Raw genomic sequence first — 15,922 nt, 5'->3', positions numbered from 1 at the left:
TTTTTTTTTTAGCTCCAACAGTTCAAAGTTATTTAAAACGGAAGTGTGGCTGCGCTGTTGAAGGCCCTATACAAAGATTGACTGGCCACCTTTTGTGTTGCTTATTTCTATATTTGGCTGTTAAACTGGTACTGATGAGGTGCAACCAATCCTCAAACGGAATTAATACGTATAAAAATGTGAAACTAATGAAGTAATACTGTTGCAAAATGTACCGCATAATTTCCCTTTGATAGACACATAATTTACTCAACCTTGAGGCCGAATTTGTCCCTTCCCTGCTGTATAATTCCAGTTGCCCTTGTTATGTGTCATTAGCATATGACACCAGATCCACACTAAAAGATCTGATGATGTCAGACCGTTTTATTTTAGAACTCAATTGTTGCATTTATGACATTGTCAACACTGTGACGGTAAAAGTGCATCCAGGAGGGAAAAACAATTGTAACCAGAGAAAACCGCCATCAGAACAATGTCTCAGGTGGATGAAGCAACTACATAAAAGGCAAATCAGTGACTCATTATGAAGAAACCCCAAATACTTTTTCACATGTGTAAATGGTGGTAGCAATACACAGGATCCGGAATGGTCATCAGTAAACGTAACAGGTCAATGTAAGCTGAGTCACTCATTTCCATCGACACCAATTCCTCCGCCTCGGAGAAGGAGGCTGAGTGGAAGCTCCAGGATCTGTGAACCCGCTGAGTAGACCCCGCCTTCACCAGAGAACACCGCCTCAACTACTTGCGTATCTTCTAGCTGGATTCCGGGTGCCCCACTCCAAGCCTCCCTCGCCGGAAAGGGGACGGGTCGTCAGTCTGCAGTCATACCTCCCAACTCTAAGAAGCCCCTAAAAGTCTGCGATGAGGCCGCCACCGGGAATGTACGTCAGAATTACTGCACAATAGTGGAAATACTGGCATACTGTAGGAACTGACCCAGAACCACACGAAAAGGGCCCCGGGCAGTCTCAATGGTATTACGTTCATCATTGGGAAAGAGGTCCCCCTAACGCTTCTTCCCTCCCCACCACCTAGCCTGAAATGCCTACTGAATCGGCCAATCTCGGAATGCCGGCAAGTACCAAAATACAAAGTGCCGGGCGAAGAGGGTTTTCCCAGGACTACCCAGACAGCACGTTCCCTCATGGAAGCTGTATTGACAGTGGCTGCTCCTCTGCTAAGTCGGAGGAGCGCGCCCCACTGCTCACAGAGCAGTGTAAAATAAAACGATAATAACTGATAGTATTTTATTTTGAGTATCGTCAGGTTGGGGTGGGGCTTGGCTCCCCTGAAGTTGGAGAGGAGGAGTGGTTGCTGCACTCTAAAGTTTGCATGATGCTTTGGCCATCCGTCTTGGCTCGGCCAAAGCGTCACGCGCACTTTGCATGTTCTTCACGCAGGCTGCATTACTGCCTGGGTGGAGCACATGTCCAGGCTTCCTGTCCCCGTCTGAGCGCCAAACCACGGCTCTCGGCCCAATCTCACATTGTATTTCCTCATTGTGATTGGCTCAGGGGAGCCTTGGTGCTTCCTGGAAGACGTGCGGAGGAGACACGGCATGGGAGAGACGGAAGAGAGACGTGGTCATCAGGTAAGTGTTTTTTTGGTGTCCGGTATGTGACACATCTTCATTGCATAGAACCGGGGACAAGGGGCTCACCTGGGGAAACTCCCCATGGAACCTGGCATGATTCGGATCAAAATGAAGGAAGGGTCCGAGAGTGGCTTCTCTGATGAGAGAGCCAAAGCCTGACTGCTGTAAGACGTGGGTGCGGACCGTGAAAGGAAAAAAATTAACTAGCCCTGATCAAAATCCCAAACCGGAACAGACGGTCAATATACAGGGAGCAGCCAGGTCTTGAAAGCGTTCCTGAAGTCCTGTGATGCTCTCCTTGATGGAGGTAAGGTGTTCCGACATGCCAAAGGTGGCTGAAGGATCAAGTACTATTGGGCCTAAGGGGTGTCCCGCGGCTAGGATGGTATCTGTATTCATTTCTGGGTAAAAGCCCATCTGCTTATTCTCCTTGTCTGGTGTCTCAAGATGTTCTGGAAGCTAACACCCAGATGCCTCTCACCAGTATTGGTAAGAGCAGGGAAGTTCACCTGTAATCGGAGCCACTGGAATCATGGAGCAGGAGAGGGCCAAATTATGCAGCAAGGTTGAGTAAATTATGAGGCAACAAAAGTCAAAATATGCAGCATAATGCAACACATTTTGTAATAGTATTACTTTATTATTTCGTCATTTTTAGGTTTTGCTTGCACAGGTCTTGCGCTGTGCTTGAGAAATCTATTGTTTTTATCTTAAATTTAAAAGGGGCATGCTTCCTGACTTATCATTGGTTCCTGTGCGTGTGACTTGCCTTTCCTCCATTTCTATTGGCTGTAGCATATTTTCCTGCATTTACTAATGCTTGTTCCTCGTCTGCTTCTCTTTTCAGTTTCCAGTTTCCATCTGCCAAAATACTGTTAACATCCACTTTGGTGGAACTATATTTTCATAAAGTTTTGCCTTTTAAGATTGCAGCATATTTATAGAACAATTTATCACCCAGAGAAGTTAAATGATTTGCATAGACTCGCAAGATGTTGCGCTGCGGAGACTCGAACCGGGATCCCCATCTCTCGAGTCAGCAGCTCTGGCCGCTGTGCCACATCCTCCCCACTCCCTTGTTATCTGTCATGGAGCTCTTTCCTTCTTTCGGACGATGATTGGTTAAAACAGCTCTATTCATTAAATAGGCGAAACCGATGCATTACCAATGCTTGTTAAACTTAGTAAAGCTGTCAAGGCATTGGTTGCCCCTCATTGGTACCAGTTTAATACCCAAATATAGCAATAAGCTACAGAAACATGACCAGTCCAGCTTTGTGAAGGGCCTTGCCCCAGAATCCATCATCTGCCGCATAATTTACAGGTTTTTACCAACGTTTTTTTAAACTCAAAATGGTTCAAAAGTTACTAAACGTGCAGTGATATGTGTCTCTGCATCTTTAGTAACTTATGAACCATTTGAGCTAGAAGCTAGATTATGCAGCACATGATGGCTTATGTGGCAAATCTATAATTATGCGAAAATAGCCTCAGTCGCATAATTCCAATGGCTTTGCCTATAATTAGCCTCCACATTCACATGGAGGCTGCGCCTGTTGGTAGTGGTTTAATAACCCCTTATGATTAGCGGCAGGAGACCATACCCCGTAGAAAAGAGCATTTAACTCGTACGGAAACATGGGCAAGCCACTGGGCTGTCAAATGAGTAAAATGATGCCAAATGGGCAAGGATGGGAGTTTTTGAGCCTGTTTTTTAAAGGCGTGGATCCTGCCCAGGGTTGTACAAATACTTCATGACCAATCACGCACTTGCTGAGGCACACAAAATAATTACTAAACCAGTAGGGCTGGCTTCCACTGTTCGTTTGCATATATCAATTGGAGTCCACAAATTGCTTCAGGATTTTCTTTCCATGCTTCTTTATTTTTTCTCTTTTATAAACAGTGTATGTACAAAACAGCCGACACGTGTTTCGTCCAAACAGACTTTTTCAAGGCTAATAAATATCGATGAGTCCAATAGTTTAATCCATGGTCGGTCGAAAATATAGAAAAGCCAACCGAGTAGTATTGCTAGACTAAATACCTCCTGAGGCGGACAGCCGGGAGCTGTGAATTTGTAATTCTTCATTTTTAAAATACTGTGATACTGTGTTTTTAAAAACCCTTGCACTGACCCCTGGCACCTACCTATATTGTCGCCGAGCAGCAGATCGAACGCTGTTCCGGCCGAAAACGCTCACTTCTGCCGCCATTTCCTTCTCGAGGGAGCCACGAGACACGCCCACCTCGGTTGGCCACGCCCCCCCTCCAACGCCTAGAGCCTCTACCATAAATCATGAGTCTTGGCCGGAAGCGCAGCGGACGAGCGCAGCGGGCGCGATGATGGCGCGCCGAAGGCGCGCTTAAGGCAAGCTCGTCTGCGCTCGTCCGCGACAAGGACGCGACTAGCGCGGACCACTCCGCTCAGATCCCCACGAGGCCCCCGCTTTATACTCGTGAGACCTTGCTCAATCTCAGAGAGTATGCGCACGAAGGTCAGCTTACTTTTACTGACACCGCCTTTCCATTGCATGACTTCGCCAGTAGGGGTCTGCTCCTGGGAGGTCTTCTTAACGTCAGATCACTGCCAAAGCACGCTAACGAAATTCAACTACTTATTGACACCCATCACTTAGACGTTCTCTTTCTAACCGAGACGTGGACTCACGCCGACTGCGACATTGAACTAGACTGGGCCTGTCCTCAGGACTTTAAAATCTTGCACCTTCCTAGACCCAAAGGTCGCGGTGGTTCAGTAGGTATTATTTACAGAGCCTCTTGGCTCATCAACAGCATAGACTTGGATCCGGTCGCTGGGACCGAGCTCCTCGGCCTCTCCATAAATTGTTACACTGGAGCCATTTTTACGGTAATTATCTGTTACCGCCCTCCTGGGACCTTTACTTCCCAACAACAATCGCTACTCACCACCTTCACAAACATGGCAACTTCCCACAACAAATTAATCATCTTAGGTGACTTCAACCTCTGGCCGAACGGTAGTCTGGATACTGGACTGCATAATCTTTTGCTCTCTTGCGAAAGCGTGGGACTCTTTCAACTGGTCAAGGAACCCACTCATATAGCAGGTCATCGACTCGACCTCATCTTCTCTACCCCTCAGTTAGTACACCTGAACGACATCCTGCCTATGGGCTGGGCTGATCATGCCCTTCTCAAATTTCATATTACCTGTATAGAGGCTAGAATGCCGGCACACAGCACCTCCTCAGAATTTATGTACAGAGCCTGGAAAGTTCTGGAAAAACTGAGCTCTACCGGTACCGTGTTTTGCGTGAAAGATAGCTTTTCCCCCACTAATCCAGTTGAGGACAATTACAAGGCCATTTGTACGAGGATTTCCTCAACTACCGACTCCCTGGTTCCCTTAAAAAGAAGTAAACCTAAGGGCAGAGCATCAGCCCCCTGGTTTAACGACTCTTTGAAAGGCCTCAAATTAGCCTGTAAACCGGCTGAGAGGAAATGGAGGCAAGGCTACTCCGACACAAATAAATCACTTTGGAAAAATAAACTCCTGGAATACAAATCGGCAATTGTTAAAAGTAAATCTACCTACTTCTGCTCCACTATAGTTAATGCCGCGAATAGCTCCAAAAGCATCTTCCAGATTCTTAACAACCTCGTCCACCCTGACTGTGCCAAAAAAAACAATCCCTCCTACACAAACACTCTGCGATAATCTCGCACTGTTTTTCAAGGATAAAATTGAGACCATTATCCATAACCTGAACACTTCCCCCTCATTAGATAGTCTCAACGGCCCCGGGGCCACTATTATTGACCTTGATCTGGTGAGCCCAGGGCACCCACCTAGGGAATGTTTGCGGGTATTTCCCCCTATCTTGGAAGCGGATTTCGATAGACTGGCACACGGGATCACTTCGGGTTCCCCCCTCGACCCTCTGCCCCCAAAAACCTGGAAAGCTTGTGGAACAGAACTCTTGTGCACCCTCTGCAGGATCTGTAACCAATCCCTGCGCTGCGGATTTGTCCCGTCTCCTTGGAAGCAAGCACTTATCACCCCGTTGTTGAAGAAACCCTCACTGAATCCTGAGTGTTTATCAAACTATCGGCCTATTTCTCTCCTACCTTTCCCGGCGAAAGTTGCCGAGCGCTGGGTAAGCTCTTGTCTCTCGAAACATCTGGAGCAGAATCACATTCTGGACGACATCCAATTTGGTTTTCGTCCAGCCCATGGCACCGAAACAGCTGTCCTCACGGCCATGGAAGAACTTCGTATGCGTGCAGACAGGGGCCAAGCAGTAGCTTTGATCTTGCTGGACCTGTCTGCCGCATTCGATACGGTCAATCACGTGATCCTGCTACAGAGACTAAGGGAGGCAGGGGTTGATGGCACCGCCCTGCTTTGGTTCCAGTCCTACCTGCGAGATAGGAAGCAGGCTGTATCCCTCCCCCCTTTCCAATCCGCCTTCTCCCCAGTGCCCCACGGGGTGCCCCAAGGCTCGTCCATCAGTCCTATCCTTTTTAACGTTTACCTTAAACCTCTTGTCACATTAATTAAATCTCATAGGCTAAAAGCTATTAACTATGCAGATGACACCCAGCTTATCCTCTCCTGGGAGGGGGAAGAATCGATCCCTCTAGAATCGTTTCACGACTGCCTGAGAGATACAGCTGGTTGACTGCATAAAAATTCCCTGCAATTTAACTCCTCCAAAACAGAGGTCCTGTTTTGCGCCGAAAGCCGGATTCCTCACCTGTTCCCTACCGAATTTTGGCCTCCGGAAGCCCCGGAAAAACCTCAGCCGGTCACCACTGTCCGTAACCTAGGTGTCATGATGGACAACAAGCTTAGCATGGAAACGCAGGTCGCGAAAACAGTGTCCACCTGCTCGGCCTTACTGCGTTCTTTACGCAAGATCATGCCACTTCTTCCCGCACAGGCCCGAGCGTTAATAGTCAGGTGTACCATTCTTAGTCGTCTTGACTATTGCAACGCATTGCTGCTCGAGTCCCCAGCTGTACTGTTAGACCGACTCCAAAGAGTCCAGACGGCCGCCGCCAAACTAGCCCTTGGCTGGACCAGGAGATCCTCGGCCACAGCAGCTTTAGCCGAGCTGCACTGGCTCCCACTGAAGCAGCGAGTAGCTTTCAAAGCACTCTGTCTTGTTTTTAAAGCTCTACACGGAGTCGGGCCTAGATCCCTGCAAACCATGTTCACCTGGTACATCCCTACCAGAACTCTTCGCTCGGCCTCAGCCTGCCTGGTCACTGTTCCAAGATTCAACAAGGTCAGGACAGGTGGAAGATCCTTCAGAGGGGCAGCCGCAAAACTTTGGAACAGTTTACCTGCCGACATCCGCCAAACATCGCAACTCCTTCCATTCAGAAAGCGGATTAAATCCTGGATTTTCCCTTAACTACTTCTCTAACATACCGTTCTCAGTTCCCATCATTGTCCACCTTAGGAGTAACTTTTCCCAGCGCCAGGATACCTGCCAGGTGACAGATGCGCTATACAAATGTTTTTAATAATAATAATAGTATATATCCCTCAATTAGTACTAGTTTTGAACACCACGGATCATATACCTTCCGTTTCTTCAATCACTTTCTCCAGATCATGATAAACCTTTCCTTGAATTGTCGTCGTGACTTTAAACGGAGAGTTCATGACCAAGGAAGACGAACCAAGGAGGCAACCAAAGCAGAAACATTCTTTAAAAGACCCACATTTCACCTACTCCTTTAATGACTGAGGAAAAAATGTGTAGCAGGGCTGAACACCCAAGCCCTCTTGCGTGCCAGAACAGGGACTAGTCCTATTTGGTTGGGATCTGAGCCATGGTGGTTGTTTTCTAGTTTTACATGGGGATGCATGTACTTTTGCCCTTCTAGAATTTCTCCCAGACAACTTCCACTTTCAATAGCAGTAGGAAATGACGTTTCAGGGTAAAAATGAGGTATTGTGGTGAAAAGATTACTGACCTCCAATTGTTTCACCCAGTCCGCAGCCGGTACAATTAAACGTCAGCGTGCCAAACACCAGTACTGTTCATCTAGAATTGACCTCGCACCACTTACCGTCTCTTCAATCCACTACCAGACATTCCCTTTGCTTTTATCTCACTCGTGCACATTCCTACTTTCTCGCTTTCTAACAGTCTTTGACTTTGTCCATCTTTCCCGTTTGTGTGTTTTTCCCTCTCTTCCTTTCTGGAAGTATCGTGCGCAGAAAAGGTTCTGAATCCCAAGAATAAGTGCCGGTGGGCCGCACCGGCTCAAATTAAGCATTGGTTTCACCTAGGAGAGCTGCCTGAGAAGCAGTCAACTCCCACTTATCCAAATGGCTCCAAGGTCGGCAGAGGCAAAACCCGATGTTCTCTTAGTGTATCACCAAGGCCTACAGGATGCCACACTTGGGTTGAAAAGGGGTAGAGTGTAGTCTGAAGGAAAGATGGGTGGGTAGCCCATGTAATTCTCATTTATATGGCATGGAATGCAAACAATATTGTTTTGGAGCTTTATATTCACAGTACCCAAACCAGTGGCGTTCATTTCACACGGTTGTGTCATGGAACAACGCATGCCTGAACCACGCCGTCTTAACCACGACCGTGTCTTAACCACACCAGTGTCTTTTTCATGCATGCCCATACCGCACAATTTCGTGCTATAGACATAATTGGTAAAGGGACGTGCGGTAAAGATCACACCCCTGCCATGAGTCCTAAAATTCAGCCCTCCTGTCTATTCTACCCGCCACAGCCCTATAAACAACCTGACCCCCTAACCTGAGCCTTAAAACCCTACCCGCCTGCCCCAGAAAAAGACTCCGACCCCAGCCTCCCTCCCTGAGGCCTAAAACCAGCCCCTACCCCCTAACACGTCTCAGCGACCCAAACCCAACTGCCCCTAGGGCTGAAAACTGCCTCTCTCCTGCCCCCTGCCCTACGTCCTAAAACTAAGCTCCCTAAAAACTATTCAGACCCAGCCCCCCTCCCTGAGCCCTAAAACCCTACCCCCCCCCCTTAAAACCTACCCCCACCTCCCAGACCAACTTGCCCAGCCCTGTCCCGGTCCGTCCTTCCTGCTGCATGCCTTCCGGTTCCTCTCCCACCGCTAGAATGCCAACTGTGATTAAGGCATATGCATGGTTAAGGCAAGCATTGTTCAACTTGCGGGGATATGGCATGCGTGTTTAAGGCCGCGTTGTAAAGGCCATTTTCCCATTTCACACGTATGAAGGCTGAAGCCTAGGAAGAATTCAAACTTATTCTACCCAGATCACTTGTAAATGTATGCAGCATGCACTCAACCTCTGAACTATTTCTGTGGATTGGACCTTGTGCGGCTGGTTACACAGCGGCTTCTGCAACAACTCGAACTAACCAGCTGCGTTCTCCTATTAGGGTTTTAATCTGTGACTTGCTGGTCAGGAAGAGCTGTGCAGAAGGTACATTGACATTAAACTGAATGACTGCGGTAACAAGTTGGGTGTGAAAATAAAGTGCTTTTGTGATGCACAGACGTACGAGTTGTGTGCCATTGAACTGGATTTTGCTTAGCGCTATGGTGGTATCCTGCAAGCTGCGGAGTTGTCAAGTTCTTGGCTGCAATGTGAAAGTGGGGTGCATAGTGGCTCAGTGGGCCATGGAACTCTGGGTGCACTGGCAGGGTCTTGTATATAGGATGAGGGCCTGGAAAGGAGCTCTGAAGCTGCAGTTGGGTGTGTAAAGGCCATTTAAGGCCCAGAGTGTTCCTGTAGGCCACAGTGTGGGTCTTAGGAATGTGCTAGAATATCCTGTAGTCGGCACAGGTGCTCCCCTGGCTGGCTGCAGTGTACTTTAGGCCTGGGAGCTTGGGTGTAATGGTCAGAGGAGGAAGTCTCCGGAGCTTTGGTCAGGGTTGGACTGGAACAGTTAATAGTGGTGGACACCAGATTAAGTGGCTACCAGTAGGGAATCCGATAGCTAAAACAAATGGCTTACATTTGCAAACTGAACCAGTTTTGAACTTGTAAACACATGCTGTGTATGTGTTTTGCAAGGTGTGGGAGGCCACGTGCATTTGTACTTGCTGCAGGCAATGTTTGTGGTAATATCAGGAAATGTAATTATAAACCTTCTCACGCGACCATAAATCAGCCTCACAAACGGCCAAAACATGGCCCGCACACTGATTTATTTTTTATGTTTCTATTGACATTTGCTTGAGAACCATCCTTTCCAAAGCGGCCTATTTCATTGGCTACCATGTCCTTGATTTCAATCCATCTGGATACACGCCCTTGCAACGTAGGCAGTTGTCGTTATTTTGGCTACTTCAACTCAAAAAACCACAACTTCTGTGTCGATCACTTTTTTTGTTCCCCTTAAACTTGTTAACGGGAACTATAAACTTCCCCTCCCCACGTGGTCCTGGGTAGCATCCTTCACTTCGGGGATCGGAAACCATCTGTCAATCGTGTGCATCAACTGTCTGTATTCTTCTCTGTTTCTGAGGGGCCTCTGGTATGGGTAACTAGCCTGTCCCTCCCTGAGTGGAGTGTAAGGAAAGCTCTTCCCTCACTGAGGGATCTTTTCCTTTAGTTAAGTCTGTGATCATTAGATACCAGCCCCTCACGCCGTACTCCAGTTTATAATCCCTCCTAACCTTTTTCATACTCACTGACTCTGCAGTGGCCCACTCTATCATATCTTTAATCCAGCTCCTGTACTGGGGTGGGTTTGGACTCAGCCAGTGGATTGCGATTCGCCTCTTTGCTCGTATGAGCCCCAGCTGTATGAACCTCCTAGTAAGGTTCTTAGCTTTTGGCGCGGGTAGTAGTCCCAACACCACCCCTTTGATAGTGGCTGGTATGATCCATCCTGTGACAGTCTGCAAAGTACCTATGATCTCTCCCCAGTAGGGCGCCAGCTCGGGGCAGTCCCTCAGCATGTGGACAAAATGTGCGTCCGAGCCTTTGCATCTGGGGCATGTATCTGCTTGTTCCGGGTATATTATTTTGCAATGTTCGAGCAGTGAGATATGCCTGGTGTACCACATTATATTGGATTAATTTAAAGCGTGTGTTGGAACTTATGTTTGACCCCTTCATGCACTTTCTGCCATTGCGTCTCCATAAGGGGCTCGCCCGTTGCATCATCCCATTTTGTCCGTAGTGGAAGGGGAGCCATGGGAACATCCTCCTGCAGCGCTCTATATATGTGTGAGAACAATCTTCACCCGCCTGCTAGGGTGGTTATCATCTGCAGTACTGTTGTGCCCTGTGGCTCTTGTGGAAGTGATGGCCACAACACTCTGGCTACCGCTGAGATCTTAGCGTACTGCAGGTATTGTTCCCTGCCTAAATGAAAAATGTAATTTGCTTCCTCTCTGGTTATGAACCGCTCCGCAGTGTATAAGTCCCCCATCAAAAGACAGCCACCCTCCTTCCATTTGTTAACAATCATTACTTGCTCTATCCGTTTGAAGGGAGTTACCACCCACAGTAAAGTTTCGGGAGCATACGGCGCTCTCCTGACTATCTTTCTGTGCCACCATTCCCCATACCAACCCAACGTGACGTATGACATAGGGGAAGGTCCCGGCACTCTCAATCTCATCATAAGAAGTTCCGGGAGGGATATCTCCTGATGTGTGCCCGCCAATAATCACTTCTCCCAGATGTCTTGCTCTTCAAACCAATGCACATCATGTTGCAAATGTGAGTCCATGCAATAAAAGTTCAATTGAGGGACCTCCAGACCCCCCTCCCCCCTCCCCCCCCCCCCCCCCAATCCACCACCGTCTCTGTAGGGTGCTCCGCTTAATCCTCTTCCGTTTGAGTCCCCACAGCAACTCTTAGATTAGGCTGTCGAGTTGTGAAAAAAATTCTGCGGGACCATATGTAAAGTATTCTGTAGGGTGTACAGGCATCTTAGCAGGATGACCATTTTAGTCAAGGCCACCCTCCCCATTAAGGATAACTGGAGTCCCTTCCAGAAGGCAACAGATCTTCAAATCCGCCCGCACACTGACTTGTCAGCCATCCATTCTGGCACCGCCAGATTGTCCTATTGGCCAGCGCGGGGTCTGTGGGAAATGACTGAGTCTGTTATTGGATGCTGATGGTCTGAGGCTGCCTTTTGGAATGTGAGTGAGCAAAGGGCTCTTCAAGGTGGGTATGGGTCTCGGATCCTCTTATCGTCTCTGGAGTCCTCGGATGGCAATCTGAAAGCAGCATTTGGAGGGCAAAGGCAGTGTAGGGTGTCTGTGATAGAAAATCAATATATTTGTGTCATGTGAAGTCTAAAATGTTTACTGGAGCAACATGTCTGAAATAAGCACTTGACAACACAGCACTTTACCTCTTGGTACCATGACAAATGTACTGCCAGCGCCTCCAACAATTCAACACTTTTTCTGTGCATTCTGGTCCCATAGACAGCAATGGAAGGGATATATGCGGCAGAAACTGGAACTCGGACAGTAGGGGTTTCGGCGGGTGCCGGGCTTTCTCATGAGAAGGATCGAGAGGATCTTGAAAAGATACAGGTACTGTACAGTTCTCAGATGCTAAGCTAATCGGTCCGTTTTTATAGAGTCCTGCTCCTCACCCCTGAGGGTATCTGGGAGCTGAGGTCTCTGGTGTTATTAGAAGAGCCAGGTCTTTAGTTCTTGTCTGTTTTCCACCAGGAAGGGTGGTGTTCGTAGTTGGAGAGGCAGGTTGTTCCAAGTGTTTGTGGCGAGGTAGGAGGACACGCGCCCTCTGCTGTGGCTGTGCCGGATGCAGGGGTTGCGAGCGAGGGCCGGAGAGGAGGAGCGCAGGTGTCTGGCGGGTTGGTGGAAGTTCACGCAGTGGTTGACGCATGCTGGTCCCCAATTGTGTAGGGTTCTATATGCATGTGTCAGAAGCTTGAACTGGCCTCTCTTCTGGTCATGTTTGAAGCTTTGCTTACAAGTGCCAACGCGAGAGCATTGCTTTCTAATAGAACTATTGACCTGAACACAATGCCAAAGAAGAAACTCGACTCCTTGATAGTTGGCACCTGTGAAAGCCGGTGCCATGGGGGCAACTGGATCTTACTCTTGCACAGGAAACAAAACCCCAGGTCCCAAGGTTGCATTTTGGCCTCTTTGATATAGATCAGCCAGTGCTGAAATGGAAATAAAAAGGAAATTCAGCCAGCCAGCCAGCCAGTGTAGCCAATGTTCAATAAACAATACAATGGTATTAGTAGATCGCCTAGGATGAAATAATGTAATACTTTAATTTCTAACTAATATTCCCTTTTCAGATTTACATTTTCCTGATATTAATTATCGGTCTGACAGACCGAGTTAACACGCATGTTTTGGTTCCGTTTGTAAACTGATGGAAGGAGCAAATGGCAAAAGTTCACGAATGTGGTTGTTCCTGCATCTACAGTTCTGATAGTTTTACCCAACTATTCAGGAGAGTCCATCGCACCTCGTAGGTGCCTGTAGGGAAGAGGCCGAGCACCTCGGAAGCACGACTAGAGAGCTGGGCCTAAGTGGCGAGCGGAAACAAGATGGTGTACTCGTTAAATGCCATATATATGTACAAAAGGTCACACTAGTTCCCCTATGAAAAGGCAGAGGACCTGTTTGACAGGGTCTGGGCACTTCAGGAGACTGAGGTCAGATTTAGGAGACGGAGGCCAGTGGAGACTGGGTGCCTGCTGAGAGTCTATGGTGGGTGTTTGCTGGTCCCAGAGCAATGTTCAGCACCTGCCGAGAGAGTCTTGGGACTTTAAACGTACCAGCAGCCAGCCGCGTCGTGCCCTTCTTCTGCTCTTCTTGCAGACACGGGCTCCCCGTCTGCCCTGCGGCCCATCCTGGAGCTGCCCTCCTGCATGCATGCAGCGTCTGAGTTGGCCTGAGCGCTGATGATTTGCGCTCACAGACAGACTGGGAGCCTGTGCCCGCGCACTCCAACCCGTCAACGCAGCGGGGTTGGGGAGGGCTTCAGTGCGCATGATGGTTTAGCGGGCTGGAGACGACTGGCCAAACCATGACGCGCACTGAAGGCGGTGCACTGCCACGCCTCCTCTCATCCTCCTGGCCTCGCCCCAAGACTTGGCAGGAAAGGAAAAACGAAACGAGTTTTTACTATCGCTTTTATTTTTCCAGCCCTACTGTTTTGAGGTGGGTGGGGTGACGCCCCTCCCTCGTACGAAGGAGCCGCCGCTGCTTGAGGGTCTGTGACAATCTTATAAGTGACCGAAGCCTGGTGAAAGATGCGGGAGCGCATTAAAGATGATTTCTAACTGCAACAGAGGGTCCATCGCAGCACTGAGAAGCGGGTGAGTCGAGGCCACGGGTCAGCAGGTAGTGAATGGGCTGCGTCACCTCAGGGTGTTCCGGGGAGGTCAGAGGCCCAACCCTCATTCCAGCATCCAGTGCTGAAGGCCCCCTGAGCAGACCTGAACTGCTACCTTCCATCTAATGCACAGGGGACAGAAATGTAGCAGCTACAGCGGTATCCCTCCGTACACTCATCCCAAACTTCCTCCTGTGATCCCCCAATAAACACGTTCGAGACTCTGCCCTCTTCTATCCCTCCATTATCCTTTCAATCCAACGAACTGACTTGCATGTCCACTGCGCAAATTAATTCATATTTCCCTATACTAATTCACCACTAATCCTTTATGGGTTCCGGAGTAGCGTGCATCTAACTGAAAAGCACTTTGATGCCTCGTCAGGGGTATTAAGCACTATACGAATACAATTCCAGCTGGTGGAGTTATTGATGGGCCTCTTCAGTCTGCAGCTCGGCAGACCATGGCTCGCATCATGACGTGAAAGGGCGGGGAGTGAGTGAAAGGGTGGATAGGTACATGGATGGATGAGTGAAAGGACGATGGAGGCTAGAGGAGTGAAAGAATGCATGGATGAGAGAAAGGGAGGGTGTATGAGTTAGAGTGGATGGATATATAGATATATAGATAGATGATTGGATGGATTAGTTGGCTAGGTTTAAATATGGATGGCCTGCCTGACGGAATGGATGACCGAATTTAAGGGTTCCATGGTGGACATCAGTAGGTGGATCGAAGGATAAAAGGATGGACTGATAGATGCTTGGATGGAAGAGAGAGAGCTCTTCTCTGGAGAGTCGCGTGCTTCATTTGCTTGGTGCCATAAGAGCTTTGGTTCGAAGTGGGGGCTATTTGAATTTTCTTTTTCTGGCTTCTCCCTCTGTATCTGCCTGCGTATACTGTAACCCAGGAACGCCTCTCCCCTCCCCTCCTCTTCACTCCCTGCGGAAGGCCTTAGGCCGCGCGATACCTGGATTTTTTTTTTTTTTACGTTTCTTAGTCTCCGTCACTGGCTTTGCTATTTCTGCTCTCGTGTGGGTACTATTTACGGCCTCCCGGGCATCCACCAATCCAGGCGCAGCTTCCCGCCCTCTCTGACCTGCCGCCTTTAGAAGAGGCCTAAGTGGCCGTCATTAGAGCCAGGGGTGGAGGCGAGCGTGCGGGCGCCCTGCTGTCAGGAGAGGGGTTCTCTGGAAGGCCTCCCGTTGCCATGGACCCCGGGCACCTGTGACGCGGCCTCCTAGCGCTCAGCCAGGGTACCCCCATCTGACCCGGGTTGGCACCCCCGCCCACCACTGGCAGCTCAGCGCACAGGTGAAGAGTTTTCTAAACCCAGCGCTACATTCTTGTCCTTGCAGAGGGCGCTCCATGCGCACAGTTGATGTTTTACTGAATGCGTCTTACGATAGCGTTTGAACGCCTCGTCAGTCGTAGTAAGCGCTAAATAGAAGTCATTTGCTGCCGCAGATTTTAGCTTCCAGGCGCTGTAAACATGTTCTAAAATAAAGCTCAGTAGCGCCTGGTGTATCCGCACCAGAAGAAGGCAAGGCGGCGTGAATCTCTGCAGCCTGCCAGTTAAAGGTGTGAACGCCAAACGCATCTAAGAACCAGACGTTCACCAGTCTTTGAAGATGGACCATTTTTCACAATTCATGGGCGGTCACTTGTGTAGCGCCGAAATTATAAGGCGGCCACCCAAGCGCTGCCACTTGAGAGCTTGTGGAAGTGCAGCTGAAGCCGCCATTGTTGGGTGTTGGACCACAAGCCCCTGCTCACCCTCCCTGACAAATAGTGCGAAAGGTGAGCTGTGCGTGCCCTCGAAGGCCAGATACAAAGGTCAGCGGAAATGACATCATCACTCGGAGTTAGAAGTGACTGGGAAGTGAGAGCCTTCACTTCTTACGGTTATTGTTCAACGGCCCCTTTACGTTACGTTCCCACACATTCATTTTTTTGTAGCAAAAACGTGCCTGTTTTTTCCCCATATGTACGTTCAAACCCACGTGTA

The 15,922-nt window shown here is 48.9% G+C and overlaps 1 protein-coding gene across 4 annotated transcripts in view; it reads left to right on the top strand.

The window, feature by feature from the left end:
* The window catches only part of NR1I2 (nuclear receptor subfamily 1 group I member 2), a 391,730-nt gene that overhangs the window by 16,998 nt on the left and 358,810 nt on the right, over positions 1-15,922 (top strand). The window contains exon 1 of one of the 4 annotated variants that reach the window (XM_085621052.1): positions 13,649-13,896. The exons of the other annotated variants lie outside the window; for them this stretch is intronic. The gene's annotated coding sequence lies outside the window, so the exon portion shown is untranslated. Of the gene's footprint in view, positions 1-13,648; positions 13,897-15,922 lie in introns of those variants that run through there. 4 annotated transcript variants of the gene reach the window in all.

The sequence above is a fragment of the Triturus cristatus genome, chromosome 8, assembly GCF_964204655.1.
Source record: "Triturus cristatus chromosome 8, aTriCri1.1, whole genome shotgun sequence".
NCBI classification, from domain to species: domain Eukaryota; kingdom Metazoa; phylum Chordata; class Amphibia; order Caudata; family Salamandridae; genus Triturus; species Triturus cristatus.
Note: the sequence above shows the minus strand (reverse complement) of the source record. Positions and strands in the feature narration are given on the sequence as shown.